Source organism: Rattus norvegicus, chromosome 2, assembly GCF_021556685.1.
Source record: "Rattus norvegicus strain SHRSP/BbbUtx chromosome 2, alternate assembly SHRSP_T2T, whole genome shotgun sequence".
NCBI classification, from domain to species: domain Eukaryota; kingdom Metazoa; phylum Chordata; class Mammalia; order Rodentia; family Muridae; genus Rattus; species Rattus norvegicus.
This window is the reverse complement of record NC_141535.1, coordinates 92478256-92495000: the sequence shown is the minus strand read 5'-3', so window position 1 is coordinate 92495000 and position 16745 is coordinate 92478256. Positions and strand designations below refer to the sequence as shown.

At 40.7% G+C, this 16745-nt stretch overlaps 1 long non-coding RNA gene across 2 annotated transcripts in view; it reads left to right on the top strand.

Annotated features, from left to right (window-relative positions):
* The first annotated feature begins 5858 nt into the window (after nucleotides 1-5858).
* The window catches only part of LOC103691511 (uncharacterized), a 131590-nt gene continuing 120703 nt past the window's right edge, over nucleotides 5859-16745 (top strand). For both annotated transcript variants that reach the window (XR_015671281.1, XR_015671280.1), the window contains exons 1-2: nucleotides 5859-6265; nucleotides 13009-13114. This is a non-coding gene — a long non-coding RNA (uncharacterized LOC103691511). The remainder of the gene's footprint in view (nucleotides 6266-13008; nucleotides 13115-16745) is intronic.

Here is a 16745-nt window from a genome sequence, read left to right as displayed (position 1 = left end):
TTATCACTATTGCTCTGTAATACTGCTTGAGTTCAGGGATAGTGATTCCCCCTGAAGTCCTTTTATTGTTGAGGATAGTTTTAGCTATCCTGGGTTTTTTTGTTATTCCAGATGAATTTGCAAATTGTTCTGTCTAACTCTTTGAAGAATTGGATTGGTATTTTGATGGGGATTGCATTGAATCTGTAGATTGCTTTTGGTAAAATGGCCATTTTTACTATATTAATCCTGCCAATCCATGAGCATGGGAGATCTTTCCATCTTCTGAGGTCTTCTTCAATTTCTTTCTTCAGTGTCTTGAAGTTCTTATTGTACAGATCTTTTACTTGCTTGGTTAAAGTCACACCGAGGTCCTTTATATTATTTGGGTCTATTATGAAGGGTGTCGTTTCCCTAATTTCTTTCTTGGCTTGTTTCTCTTTTGTGTAGAGGAAGGCTACTGATTTATTTGAGTTAATTTTATACCCAGCCACTTTGCTGAAGTTGTTTATCAGCTTTAGTAGTTCTCTGGTGGAACTTTTGGGATCACTTAAATAAACTATCATATCATCTGCAAATAGTGATATTTTGACTTCTTCTTTTCCGATCTGTATCCCCTTGACCTCCTTTTGTTGTCTGATTGCTCTGGCTAGAACTTCAAGAACTATATTGAATAAGTAGGGAGAGAGTGGGCAGCCTTGTCTAGTCCCTGATTTTAGTGGGATTGCTTCAAGTTTCTCTCCATTTAGTTTAATGTTAGCAACTGGTTTGCTGTATATGGCTTTTACTATGTTTAGGTATGGGCCTTGAATTCCTATTCTTTCCAGGACTTTTATCATGAAGGGGTGTTGAATTTTGTCAAATGCTTTCTCAGCATCTAATGAAATGATCGTGTGGTTTTGTTCTTTCAGTTTGTTTATATAATGGATCACGTTGATGGTTTTCCGTATATTAAACCATCCCTGCATGCCTGGGATGAAGCCTACTTGATCATGGTGGATGATTGTTTTGATGTGCTCTTGGATTCAGTTTGCCAGAATTTTATTGAGTATTTTTGCGTAGATATTCATAAGGGAAATTGGTCTGAAGTTCTCTTTCTTTGTTGGGTCTTTGTGTGGTTTAGGTAGAAGAGTAATTGTGGCTTCATCGAAGGAATTCGGGAGTGATCCATCTGTTTCAATTTTGTGGAATAGTTTGGATAATATTGGTATGAGGTCTTCTATGAAGGTTTGATAGAATTCTGCACTAAACCCGTCTGGACCTGGGCTCTTTTTGGTTGGGAGACCTTTAATGACTGCTTCTATTTCCTTAGGAGTTATGGGGTTGTTTAACTGGTTTATCTGTTCCTGATTTAACTTCGGTACCTGGTATCTGTCTAGGAAATTGTCCATTTCCTGTAGATTTTCAAGTTTTGTTGAATATAGGCTTTTATAGTAAGATCTGATGATTTTTTGAATTTCCTCTGAATCTGTAGGTATGTCTCCCTTTTCATTTCTGATTTTGTTTATTTGGACACACTCTCTGTGTCCTCTCGTTAGTCTGGCTAAGGGTTTATCTATCTTGTTGATTTTCTCAAAGAACCAACTTTTGGTTCTGTTGATTCTTTCTATGGTCCTTTTTGTTTCTACTTTGTTGATTTCCGCTCTGAGTTTAATTATTTCCTGCCTTCTATTCCTTCTGGGTGTATTTGCTTCTTTTTGCTCTAGAGCTTTTAGGTGTGCTGTCAAGCTGCTGACATATGCTCTTTCCTGTTTCTTTCTGCAGGCACACAGTGCTATGAGTTTTCCTCTTAGCACAGCTTTCATTGTGTCCCATAAGTTTGGGTATGTTGTATCTTCATTTTCATTAAATTCTAAAAAGTTTTTAATTTCTTTCTTTATTTCTTCCTTGACTAGGTTATCATTGAGTAGAGCATTGTTCAATTTCCACGTATATGTGGGCATTCTTCCCTTATACACAAAGTACTTAAACACAGCAACTTCTCTACGAGCTTCACTTATGCTGACTACTTTTATCTTCACAGTGACCTTCTGTTATATTCACTTCCCGTTTGAGGGAGTCTAAGCAAATTAAGTATTCTACCCAAGCTGATGCAGATTACAGCAGCAAGCACAGCCACTACTGGGGCCCAGCCAGCCAGCATGGGTGCTGGGTTTATATATCTTATTTATTATTACTTTTCAAACAGGATCTCTCTACATAGCCCCTGCTGTCTTGGGGTGGCAGTGAACTCACAGAGGTCCACTTGCCTCTGCCTCCTGAGTACTAGGATTAAAGGTGTGAGCTACCATGCCCAGTTGTTGCTGCAGTTAAATGAAGACCTTCAGGGCTCAACTCTACTATTTACTTTAGGGAAAGAATATCCTGTTGGGATAAATGTCTGTTCTGTTCCCTCAAATGCTAGCAGAGCTGTTTCTTGAACAACTTCAAATGCCAACCTGCTTCAGACACTGAAAGCAGAGTGAGAAATCCAGGAGAAATAATCCAGGTTTCCCTGGTAAGTGGTGAGGCCCCACTCTAGACAGCCTCTGTTGTGGAGCTGCCTTTCCTGCATTCTACATAGGTATCAGGAGTGTGGAGGCCTCTCCTGTGGATTAGCCTTCTTAAATTAGCATAGAAAGTAATGGAGTTTAGGACAGCACTTCCTTACTTTGTTGTTATTTGTCCTCTTCCCCGTCTCCTCTGTATCCCCTTGTTGATCCCTTTCCTTTCTATAATATTCCTAATATTCCTGCTCTCATGAGAGCATGACCATCTCCTAAGAGATGTTATGCTAAGAGCCTTCCTGTCTCTTATATATGCGCGCGCGCGCACACACACACACACACACACACACACACACACACACCACACAGAACTTAGTTTCCCCCATTTTCTTCAACTGATTTTATTCCACTGCTATTTATTTTAAAAAGATCTTTAAAGATTTATTTATTTATCATGTATAAGTACACTGTAGCTGCCTTCAGACACAGAGAAGAAAGCATTGGATCCCATTACAGATGGTTGTGAGCCACCATGTGGTTGCTGGGAATTGAACTCAGGACCTCTGGAAGAACAGTCAGTGCTCTTAACCCCTGAGCCATCTCTCCAGCCCCTTAAAAAGATCTTTAAAGGAATCATATATTCTCCATGGCAAAACATTTGAGCCATTCACCTGGTTGACTATAAGAAGAGCCACCTAGTGGCAAAATTTAGCATGCCATTCTAAAAATAAAACCAACCAACCAACCAACCAACCAAAAAACCCCAATTGGGCAATAATGTAAAATGTATTAATGTTGCATCTCAACCATGAGGTATGATTACTAAACTATATTACTGTACGTAGATATATGTGAGATATTATTATTTTTTTTAAATTAACTTGAGTATTTCTTATTTACATTTCGAGTGTTATTCCCTTTCCCGGTTTCCAGGCAAACATCCCCCTAATCCCTCCCCTTCCCCTTCTTTATGGGTGTTCCCCTCCCCATCCTTTCCCCATTGCCGCCCTCCCCCCAACAATCACGTTCACTGGGGGTTCAGTCTTAGCAGGACCCAGGGCTTTCCATTCCACTGGTGCTCTTACTAGGCTATTCATTGCTACCTATGAGGTCAGAGTCCAGGGTCAGTCCATGTATAGTCTTTAGGTAGTGGCTTAGTCCCTGGAAGCTCTGGTTGCTTGGCATTGTTGTTCATAAGGGGTCTCAAGCCCCTTCAAGGTCTTCCAGTTCTTTCTCTGATTCCTTCAACGGGGGTCCTATTCTCAGTTCAGTGGTTTGCTGCTGGCATTCGCCTCTGTATTTGCTGTATTCTGGCTGTGTCTCTCAGGAGAGATCTACATCCGGCTCCTGTCTGCCTGCACTTCTTTGCTTCATCTATCTTGTCTAATTGGGTGGCTGTATATGTATGGGCCACATGTGGGGCAGGCTCTGAATGGGTGTTCCTTCTGTGTTATGTGAGATATTATATTGCTGTTACCGTTGTTGTTTTGTGGTGCTGGGAATCAAACCAGGGCCTGGTGTGTGCTAGAAAAGCACATAAGCACTGAGTTACAGCCACAGCTCTGGCTCTTGATCTGCTTTGAAATTGATTTGGGAAAAGGCCTCAATAACTTTCCCAGGCTCGCTTGAAATTCAACCTTGCCAACTTTCTGAGTATCTGGCAATCACAGGCTTATGCCATTAGGCCTAACTCATTTAGTATTTTTTTTTAACATCAGCAAATATTATTCACAGACATTCACTGAGAATTTCAAATGTCCAAATTAAAATACCTGAGAGATATTACATTTAGCATGAGTTTACAATTCTTGGATCAAAATCTCCGTTCTCTCCAGCACTCTCAGCTTCAGAACTGATTGGACTTAAAAATAAAAACTCCCAAGGTCTGCTGAATTAGATTTTTCTTAATATCTTATTTAATTTCAGGAAAGCTTAATAATATTTGAATATTCCTTATTATAAACATGCGTCAATAATCAAGACTGTTATGCTTCCTTTTGTGATGTAACTGTTATCAAGGCACCCATGCAACATTTTCTAGTAACTTGGAAATCTACTAAAGTCTTTGGATCTCCATTTGCTACATCTTAAATAAGATCCTCACTGCTTGAATATGACGATGAGTTTGCAACTTGGTGAGTGTGCACTGGAATTCAGGTGGGAGTGGCCACTCCTGGGTAGCCCTTGCTTCCTTCTGCACTGGCATCTGAAGCCTGGCCGAGAACTTGCTGAGTGCTCTGCATCTGTCTTTCTCCCTGTGCTCCTCATTTCTTCATCTTGCCTCTTTGCCTTTTATTTGTGACAGTTAGCATTTCTGGGCTGCCAGCCCCGTCAGTTCTAGTTTTGGATTGCCAGAAGCGGGCTTTTCAAGAAACTAAGCCTAGATGGGCTGGAGAGATGGCTCAGTGGTTAGGAGCACTGACTGCCTTACCAGAGGTCCTGAGTTCAAATCTCAGCAACCACATGGTGGCTCATAACCATCTGTAATGAGATCTGACGCCCTCTTCTGGTGTCTCTGAAGACAGCTACAGTGTACTTACAGATAATAAGTAAATAAGTAAACAAATAAATAGATAAATCTTTTTTAAAAAAGAAATTAAGCATAGCTAAAATGATTGAGCCAAAAATGATTAATAATCAGACAACATTGAGAAACAAAGAATGTTCAGAGAGCTGAAGAGATAGCTTAGCAGTTAAGAGTACTTAGTGTTCTTAAGGAAGACCTGGGTTTGATTGTGAGCACCCACATGGTAGCTCAGAACCTAAGTTCGGTTCCAAAGGATACAATTCCCTCTTCCGGTGAGCAAAGGAGGCATGCGCATGGTACACATACATACATGTAAACATTCATACACACACAAAACATCCTTTTAGAAAGAATGGTGTCAGCAGGATGCTGGGACACGACTGAGGGTCTAGCTGATCAACAGGCTGAAGCAAGAAGAACTCCTGAGCATAAGCGTTCTGGGAGAGCTTGGGCAGCATAGTGAGACACCGTTTGAAAAACAAACAGGATGTCCAGCTCTGGCCAGCAAGCAGATTTAGGCATGTCTAATTTTATGTGCTTTCTACTTGATCATATAGCACACAAGAAAAGTGGGGGGGGGGGTTGGATGAGGTGTGGAAAGAGATGGAGAAGTTCAGACAGTCAGGAAATTGAATGGAGGTGTATAGTGATGGAGGATGGGAAATGGGGTTAGCCACTAGAAAGTCCCAGATGCCAGGGAAGTTAAGAGGCTCCAAGGACTGAACAGGGATGACGTTAGCCAAAATGCCTAACACAGGGGAGATAGAACCTGTAGAGACTGTATCCAGTAGACACAGTACCCAGTTGAAGGTTGGGGCCACAAACCCATCTCAAAAATTTTAACCCAGAATTGTTTCTGTCTAAAGAAAATACAGAGACTATGTGGAACAGAGACTGAAGGAAAGGCCATCTTGAGACTGCCCCACCTGCAGATGCCAAACCCAAACACTATTGCTGATGTGAAGAAACACTTCCTGACAGGAGCCTGGTATCATGGTTACCTGAGAAGCTGTGCCAGAGCCTGACCACTACGAATACAGATGCTCTTAGCCAACCATAGGACTGGGCAGGGGCAACCCCAAGGGAAGAGTTAGGGGAAAGACTAAAGGAGCTGAAGAGGATTGCAACCCCATAGGAAGAACAAAAATATCAACTAACCAGACTCCCCAGAACTCCAAGGGACAAAAACACCAACAAAAGAAACTCATGGAGGGACTCCATGGTTCCAACTGTAGATGTGGCAGAGGACTGCCTCATCTTGCATCAGGGGGAGGTAAGGCCTTGTGAAGACTCGATGCCACAATACAGGAGGATGCTTAGGTGGTGAGGTGGGTGGGTGAGTGGGGGAGCACCCCTCTTAGAGGCAGGGGGAAGGGAAAAGGGATAGGGAGCTTGCAGAGGGGTAATCAGGAAGGGGGGCAACATTTGAATTGTAAACAAAATAACCAATAATAAAAATGTGTTTGAGCCAGTGAGATTTCAAAAAATATTATTGAAAAATAAACAAAGGGTCTCCATCTGCACTCCAGAGTTAACATTGTGGCATAGCTTTCTGGACCCAAATACTGCCCAGAGAGAGCTGGTTTCCCAGGAGTGCTGTACTTTTAAGTTCATAGGTGAGGTAAACACTTTTGTTCCAATAATTGGCCAAAGAGGAACCTGCCAGGAGACCACAGGTCTCAGGAACCTCAGAGCAACTGGGGACAATATCCTTCTGGTCTCCATCTGTGCCCCACAGTTAACCCTGTAGCACAGCTCTCTGGATCCAAATCCTGCAGAGAGAGAGAGAGAGAGAGAGAGAGAGAGAGAGAGAGAGAGAGAGAGAGAGAGAGAGAGAGAGAGCTGGTCTCCCAGGAGCACTGACACTCCTAAGTTCACAGGCTCACATGCTCACAGGCTCACAGGAGGAACAGGTTCCAGTCAGAGACAGCAAGATCACTAACACCAGAGATAACCAGATGGCAAGAGGCAAACACAAGAACCTAAGCAAAAGAAACCAAGGCTACTTGGCATCATCAGAACCCAGTTCCTCCACTACAGCAAGTCCTGGATACCCCAACACATTGGAAAAGCAAGATTCAGATTTAAAATCACATCTCATGATGATGACAGAGGACTTTAAGAAGGACATAACTCCCTCAAAGAAATACAGGAGAACACAGGTAAACAAGTAGAAGCTCTTCAGAGGAAACACAAAAATCCCTTAAAGAATTACAGGAAAACACAACCAAACAGGTGAAGGAATTAAACAAAATCATCCAGGATTTAAAAATGGAAATTGAAACAACAAAAAATAACAAAGAAAGAAATATCTGGAGATATAAAACATAAGAGATCAGGAGTCATAGATGCAAGCATCACCCATCACCAACAGAATACAGAGACTGAAGAGAGAATCTCAGATGCAGAAGATACCATAGAAAACATTGACACAACAGTCAAAGAAAATGCACAATGCAAAAGGCTCCTAACCCAGAACATCAGGAAATATAGGACACAATGAGAAGACCAAACCTAAGGATAATAGGTATAGAAGAGAGCGAAGAATCCCAAATTAAAGGGCCAATAAATATCTTCAACAAAATTATAGAAGAAAATGTCTCTAACCTAAAAAAAGAGATGCCCATAAACATACAAGAAGCCTGCAGAATTCCAAATAGACTGGACCAGAAAAGAAATTCTTCCTGTCACATAATAATCAAAACATTAAATGCACAAAACAAGGAAATAATTTTAAAAGCAGTAAGGGATAAAGGTCAAGTAACATATAAAGGCAGACCTATCAGAATTATACCAGACTTCTCACCAGAGACTATGAAAGACAGAAGATCCTCGGCAGATGTCATACAGACCCTAAGAGAACACAAATGACAGCCCAGGCTACTATATTCAGCAAAACTCTCAATAACATAGATGGAGAAACCAAGATATTTCATAACAAAACCAAATTTCCACAATATCTTTCTACAAATCCAGCCCTACAAAGGATAATGGATGGAAAACTCCAACACAAGGAGGGAAACTACACCCTAGAAAAAGCAAGAAATTAATCTTCTCTCGACCAACCCAAAAGAAGATACCCACAGAAACATAATTCCACCTCTAACAACAAAAATAACAGGAAACGACCACTCTTCCTAACATCAATGGATTCAATTCTCTAATAAAAAGACAGAGATTAAGAGACTGGACATGTAAACAAGACCCTGCATTTTGCTGCATACAGAAAATGCCCCTCAGTGAAAAAGATAGATACTACCTCAGGGTAAAAGGTTGGAAAAAAAAAGTCCAAGCTAATGGTCCCAAGAAACAAGCTGGAATAGCCATTCTAATATTGAAAAAAAATTGACTTTCAACCAAAAGTTATCAAAAAAGATAAGCAAGGACACTTCACACTCATCAAAGAAACACTTACTAAACTGAACTCTCTTAATTCTGATAATCTGTACTCCAAATGGAAGGGCACCCACATTCATAAAAGAAACTTTAGTAAAGCTCAAAGCACACATAGCAACTCATGGAACAATAGTGGGAGACTTTAACACCCCACTCTCATCAATGGACAGATCATGGAAACAGAAACTAAACAGGCACAATGAAGCTATCAAAAGTTATGAACCAAATGGATTTAACACACACACACACACACACACACACACACACACACACACACACACACATATATACATACATACATATATAAAACATTTCATCTTAAAACATAAGAATATATCTTCTTCTCAGCAACTCATGGTACCTTTTCCAAAACTGACCATATAATCAGTCACAAAACTGGCCCCAACAGATACAAGAAGATTGAAATAATCTCATGTATCCTTTCAGATAACCACAGACTAAGACTGGTCTTCAATAACAATAATAACGACAGAAAGCCCACATACACATGGAAGTTGAACAATGCTCTATTTAATGATAATTTGGTCAAGGAAGAAATAAAGAAATTTAAGATTTTTTAGAATTTAAGGAAAATGAAGGCACAATATACCCAAACTTATGGGGCACAATGAAAGCAGTGCTAAGAGGAAAACTCATAGCTCTGAGTGCCTCCAAAAACAAACAAACAAACAAACAAACAAAAAAAAACTGGAGAGAGCATACACTAGCAGCTTGACAGCACACCTAGAAGTTCTAGAACAAAAAGAGGCAAATACACCCAAGAGGAGTAGCAGGCAGGAAATAATCAAACTCAGGGCTGAAATCAACCAATTAGAAACAAAAAGAACTATACAAAGAATCAACAAAACCAAGAGCAGTCTTTTGAGAAAATCAGTAAGATAGATAAATCCTTAGCTAGACTAACAGAGGGCACAGAGTCAGTATCCAAATTAATAAAATCAGAAATGAAAAAGGGAGACATAGAAACAGAATTCGAGGAAATCCAAAAAGTTATTAGATCCTACTACAAAAGCCTATACTCAACAAAACTGGAAAATCTGGATGAAATGGAACATTTCAGTACTAAAGTTAAATCAGGATCAGATAAACCATCTAAACAGTCCCATAACCTCTAAAGAAATAGAAGCAGTTATTAAAAGTCACCCAACCAAAAAAAGCCCAGGACTAGATGGGTTTAGTGGAGAATACTATTAGACATTCAAAGAAGGTCTCTAATACCAATACTCTTCAAACTATTCCACAAAATAGAAACAGAAGGAACATTACTCAATTCATTCTAAGAAACAATTATGCTTATACCTAAACCACATAAAGACCCAACAATGAAATATAACTTCAGACCAATTTCCTATCCAATTGATATCCAATTTTTTATCCAATTGATAAAAAATACTCACTATAATTCTTTGAAACAAAATCCAAGAACACATCAAAACCATCATCCATCATGATGAAATAGGCTTCTTCCCAGGGATGCTGGGGTGGTTTAATACACAGAAATCCATCAATGTAATTTATTGTATAAACAAACTCAAAGAAAAAAACCCACATGATCATCTCATTAGATGACGAGAAAGCACTTGACAAAATTCAACATCCCTTTATGGTAAAAGTCTTGGAAAGATCAGGAATTCAAGGTCCATATCTAAATACAGTAAAAGCAATATACAGCAAACTAGTAGTCAACATCAAATGAAAGGGAGAGAAACTTGAAGCAATCCCACTAAAATCAGGGAATAGACAAGGCTGCTCACTCTCTCCCTCTGTATTAAATATAGTACTCGAAGTCCTAGCTAGAGCAATGAAACAGCAAAAGGAGGTCAAAGGGATACAAATTGGAAAGGAAGAAGCCAAAATATCACTCATTGCAGATATGATAGTGTACTTAAGTCACTCCAAACATTACACCAGAGAACTACTAAACCTGATAAACAACTTCAGCAACATGGCTGGATATAAAATTAACTCAAATCAGTAGCCTTCCTCTATTTAAAGAATAAACAGGTGGAGAAAGACATTAAGGAAATGACACCCTTCACAATAGTCACAAATAATATAAAATACCTTGGTGAGACTCTAACCGTGCAAGTGAAAGATCTGTATGACAAGAACTTCAAGTCGCTGAAGAAAGAAATTGAAGAAAATCTCAGAAGATGGGAATAGGTCCCATGATCATGGGTTGGCAGGATTAATAGAGTAAAAATGGCCATCTTACTGAAAGCAATCTACAGATTTAATGTAACTTTCATCAAAATTCCAAGTCAATTCTTCAGAGTTAGAAAGAGCAATTTGCAAATTCATTTGGAATAACAAATAACCCAGGATAGCAAAAACTATTCTCAACAATAAAAGGACTTCCAGGGGAATCTCCATCCCTCACCTCAAGCTGTTTACAGAGCAATTGTGACAGAAACTGCATGGTATTGGTACAGAGATAGGCAGATAGATCAGTGGAATAGAATTGAAAACCCAGAAATGAACCCACACACCTATGGTCACTTGATCTTTGACAAAGGAGCTAAAACCATCCAGAGGAAATTAGACAGCAGTTTATACAAATGGTGCTGGTTTAACTGGAGGTCACCAGTAGAAGAATGCAGATCGATGCATCTTATCTCCGTGTACAAAGGTCAAGTCCAAGTGGGTCAAAGACCTCCACATAAAACCAGATAAAATGAAACGAATAGAAGAAAAAGTGGCGAAGAGCCTGAGACACATGGGCACAGGGGAAAATTTCCTGAACAGAACACCAATGGCTTATGCTCTAAGATCAAGAATTGAAAAATGGGATCTCATAAAGTTGCAAAGCCTCTATAAGGCAAAGGACACTGTCAATAGGACAAAATGGCAACGACAGATTGGGAAAACATCTTTACCAATCATACATGCAGTAGAGGACTAATATCTAATATATACAAAGAAATCATGAAGTTAGACAACAGAGAACCAAAAAACCCTATTGAAAATGGGGTACAGAGCTAAACAAAGAATTCTCAACTGAGGAATACTGAATGGCTGAGAAGTACCTAAAGCAATGTTCAACATCCTTAGTCATCAGGAAATGCAAATCAAAACAACCCTGAGACTCCACCTTACACCAGTGAGAATGGCTAAGATCAAAAACTCAGGCAATAGCAGATGCTGGCGAGGATGTGGAGAAAGGACCATTCCTGCAAACTGGTACAACCAGTCTGGAAATGAATCTGGCAGTTCCTCAGAAAAATGGACGTAGTACTTCCTGAGGACCCAGCTATACCACTCCTGGGCATAGATCCAAAAGATGCTCCAACATATAATAGCAGCCTTATTTATAATAGCCAGAAGCTGGAAAGAATCCAGATGTCCTTCAACAGAGGAATTAATACAGAAAATGTGGTACATCTACACAATGGAGTACTACTTAGCTATTAGAAACAATGACTTCATGAAATTCTTAGGAATTCTTAATGAATGGATTAGACAATATCATCCTGATTGAGGTAATCCAATCACAAAAGAACACATGTGGTATGCATTCACCGATAAATGAATATTAGCCCAAAAGCTCGGATTACACCAATGATACAATCCTCAAATCACATGAAGCTCAAGGATGATCAAAGTGCAGCTGCTTCAGTCCTTCTTAGAAGGGGGGAACAAAATATTAATAGGAGGAGATAGGAAGACTAATTTTGGAGCAGGGATTGAAGGAATGGCCATTCAGAGTCTGCCCCACCTGGAAATCCAGCCCATATACACACATCTACAAAACTCAGACAAAAAGTGCTTGCTGACAGGGGCCTGATATAGCTGTCTTCTGAGGGGCTCTGCCAGAGCCTGACAAATATAGAGGCTGATGCTAGCAGCCAACCATTGGACTGAGCACGGGGTCCTCAATGGAGGAGTTAGAGAAAGGACTAAATGACCTGAAGGGGTTTGTAACCCATAGGAAGAACAACAATATCAATCAACCACACTACTTCAGAGCTCCCAGAGACTAAACCACCAACCAATGAGTACACATAGAGGGACCCATGGTTCCAGCTGCATATGTAGCAGAGGATGGCATTGTCTGGCATCAATGGGAGGAGAAGCCCTTGGTCCTGGCAAGGATTGATGAATTGGTGTAGGGAAATGCCAGGGCAGGGGGGGCAGAAGGGAGTGGCTGGGTTGGTGGGGGAGCACCCTCATAGAAGCAGGTGGGAGGAGGATGGGATAGAGTATTTCTGGAGGGGAAACTGGGAAAGGGGAGAGCATTTGAAATGTAAATAAATAAAATATCCAATAAAAAGTACAGTTAATAATAAATGAGAAAAATAAAGTGTGTAGGAACCTTTAAAATGTTTTCATAAGTCATGTATATTTAAGCATGTATCCTTGGGCTGTCAAGTGCAAAAGCTAAGGAAACTAAAGGGAAAAAGAAAAAGAAAAACCAACAAGTGCAATTAAATGCACAATTGAGTTCAGAATTTATTATGGAAAACTCCTTGATTCCAGGACTTATGAATTTCTTTGATGAATTTTTACCTTTTTTATACGATTCAAATCCCATCTACCAATTTGTATTTAAGTGATGTTACTTTACATGTGTGTTGATACTCAGCATCCTCCTCTACACAGACACACTGGCTGCCCTACTCCAGAAGGAGCTGTTTCTAATTTAGTTCATCTTTCTACCCTGACAACACGCAGGAGAGTCTGGATCATATCAGTCAGTGAGTGCTTGGTAAGTGTTGAAGTTGACTTCCTACTGGAATCAGTTGTGGAGAAAAATGACTGTTACCTGTGGGTGCTCAGGGCTGTAAGCGGACAGTGAGAGGGGCCTTTAGATACGTTCAGTGAAAAGGGTTCCACCTGTGTTCTGTGAACACCGGAACTCTTATGAACCCGTAAGAAAGACACAGACATTTTAACTCTTGTTGCTTGGCCCGTGACATCATCTAGTATTTCATGAATAAACCCAGAAACCATGCTACAACAGTCAAAGTAAAACTAGCATTGGAAAATAGGAATGTCCGCTCCATTTTCCCTCCCTCCCTCCTCTCCTCCCCTTCTTCCTCTTTTCTTCCTCCCTCTCTTCTCATCTTTTTGCAGGGCCTAATTTGACAATGGGTGGGGAAGCAGAGAACGTCTCCAGGCTTGCTGCCTTCTATCATTCCTTCATTATTTATCAACTATTTACATTCCACTAAAGCAACATAAATGAGATCATGCCACCTTTAGCTTTCTGGTTTGATTTTACTCTTATAGATACATCTTAGGGACTTCTCTATAACCTCTCTCTCTATCTTTTATTTTGATGTGACACACACAGCATATTGAAATTGCCTCAGGTTGTTCCCTTCTCTTGGTTGCAATCTTGAATAATATCCTGTTGGGAACGGAGGTCTCTAAGGGACTGTTTATGTTCAGATGACAGTTGATATGGCATCTAGGGTGGGTCCAGATGGACATCTGATGAGGGTGGTGTCTGTCTCTGAGGCAGCACAAGATAGCTGACACTGGCTGTTCAGGGAACCCAAATGTAAGCAGTGATAAAATCTGCTACATAACTCTTTCTAGCAGAATGACACTTTTGTGTAGGTTCTGTGTAAACATGGCCTTGAGGTCAGAGGTCAGAGGCCAAAGTTTTTTCTTTACCTTTTCCACAGTCTCTGTGGGTCTTTCTGTAGGCCTGTGTGCCTACATCATGTGGTCTGTGTGCTAATCTAAGAGTATGCCTGAGTTTACCTAAGTGTGCCTGTGTGTGCCTTGTGCCTGGCAGCATCTGCCCGGCTAGTGGTCTGATTGGCAGCCTCATCCAGAGTAAATTATCTGCCTACAACTTCTTACATCTTCAGCATCCTGTGACTCTCTTCTTTTTTTGGCAGTGGAGCGTGGGACTTACATGCTCCAATGAAACAATTATGCACGGCAAGAATATTTTAGCACTCATAGAAGACATACAGAAAATACTTCAAGATATTAGTATAGGCAAGGTTATTTGAACAGGAGTCCTAATACAGAAAATCCCAAGAACGAACAAAAAGGATTGTTTGAAACGAAAAGGCTACTACATAGCAAAACAATTGTCAGAGTGCAGAGACAGTCCTTATAATGGAAAAGGCACACACGCACGCACACACACACACACGCGCACACGCGCACGCACACACACACACACACACACAGGTTATACATCTAGAAAGGGAATCATTATAGGGTAAGAAACAATCTTAAGTGAGTAGAAAATAGGGTAATGAAAGCTGTGTAAAGAGAAAGCAGAGGATAGGAATAGCTGAAGGAGAATGCGGAAGTGGATGGGGTAAGAGGTGGCTGAAAGGAGAGCTGTGGGCGATGGGAAGAAGTAAGAATAACTAATGACACGGGTGCATGAAAATGCAGAGACGAAACCCACTTCCTTGTATGGGGCCTAAAATAAACAGCAGCAACCTTTATAGAGTATGGGTTCCTAATCTGAATTGCTAGGAGGAATCATTTTTAGCTATGATAGGTTCTGCAAATATACCCTCTAAAACATTTATAAGGAATGCCCCTTTTAGTTTTGCCTATATCCTTGCCAGAGTCGACATCAATATGATTGAGCTGAGGCAACCATGGCACAGAAGGAAAAGAATTTCCATTTCAGTGAGGAAGGGTTTTTGATTGACAGCTGGGCTAACATTCTTTTTTTTTTTTTTTTTTTTTTTTTATTAACTTGAGTATTTCTTATATACATTTCGAGTGTTATTCCTTTTCCCGGTTTCCGGGCAAACATCCCCCTCCCCCCTCCCCTTCCTTATGGGTGTTCCCCTCCCAACCCTCCCCCCATTGCCGCCCTCCCCCCATAGACTAGTTCACTGGGGGTTCAGTCTTAGCAGGACCCAGGGCTTCCCCTTCCACTGGTGCTCTTACTAGGATATTCATTGCTACCTATGAGGTCAGAGTCCACGGTCAGTCCATGTATAGTCTTTAGGTAGTGGCTTAGTCCCTGGAAGCTCTGGTTGCTTGGCATTGTTGTACATATGGGGTCTCGAGCCCCTTCAAGCTCTTCCAGTTCTTTCTCTGATTCCTTCAACGGGGGACCTATTCTCAGTTCAGTGGTTTGCTGTTGGCATTCGCCTCTGTATTTGCTGTATTCTGGCTGTGTCTCTCAGGAGCGATCTACATCCGGCTCCTGTCGGTCTGCACTTCTTTGCTTCATCCATCTTGTCTAATTGGGTGGCTGTATATGTATGGGCCACATGTGGGGCAGGCTCTGAATGGGTGTTCCTTCAGTCTCTGTTTTAATCTTTGCTTCTCCCTTCCCAGCCAAGGGTATTCTTTTTCCTCATTTAAAGAAGGAGTGAAGCATTCACATTTTGATCATCCGTCTTGAGTTTCGTTTGTTCTAGGGATCTAGGGTAATTCAAGCATTTGGGCTAATAGCCACTTATCAATGAGTGCATACCATGTATGTCTTTCTGTGATTGGGTTAGCTCACTCAGGATGATATTTTCCAGTTCCAACCATTTGCCTACAAATTTCATAAACTCGTTGTTTTTGATAGCTGAGTAATATTCCATTGTGTAGATGTACCACATTTTCTGTATCCATTCCTCTGTTGAAGGGCATCTGGGTTCTTTCCAGGTTCTGGCTATTATAAATAAGGCTGCGATGAACATAGTGGAGCACGTGTCTCTTTTGTATGTTGAGGCATCTTTTGGGTATATGCCCAAGAGAGGTATAGCTGGGTCCTCAGGCAGTTCAATGTCCAATTTTCTGAGGAACCTCCAGACTGATTTCCAGAATGGTTTTACCAGTCTGCAATCCCACCAACAATGGAGGAGTGTTCCTCTTTCTCCACATCCTCGCCAGCATCTGCTGTCACCTGAGTTTTTGATCTTAGCCATTCTCACTGGTGTGAGGTGAAATCTCAGGGTTGTTTTGATTTGCATTTCCCTTATGACTAAAGATGTTGAACATTTCTTTAGGTGTTTCTCAGCCATTCGGCATTCCTCAGCTGTGAATTCTTTGTTTAGCTCTGAACCCCATTTTTAATAGGGTTATTTGTTTCCCTGCGGTCTAACTTCTTGAGTTCTTTGTATATTTTGGATATAAGGCCTCTATCTGTTGTAGGATTGGTAAAGATCTTTTCCCAATCTGTTGGTTGCCGTTTTGTCCTAACCACAGTGTCCTTTGCCTTACAGAAGCTTTGCAGTTTTATGAGATCCCATTTGTCGATTCTTGATCTTAGAGCATAAGCCATTGGTGTTTTGTTCAGGAAATTTTTTCCAGTTGGGCTAACATTCTTATCCTTCCCATGGCTAGTGCTGTGGTCCTGGGCAAATACGTTTCCCTTTCTGCCTCTGAGCCTTCACCTATAAAACATAGATAAT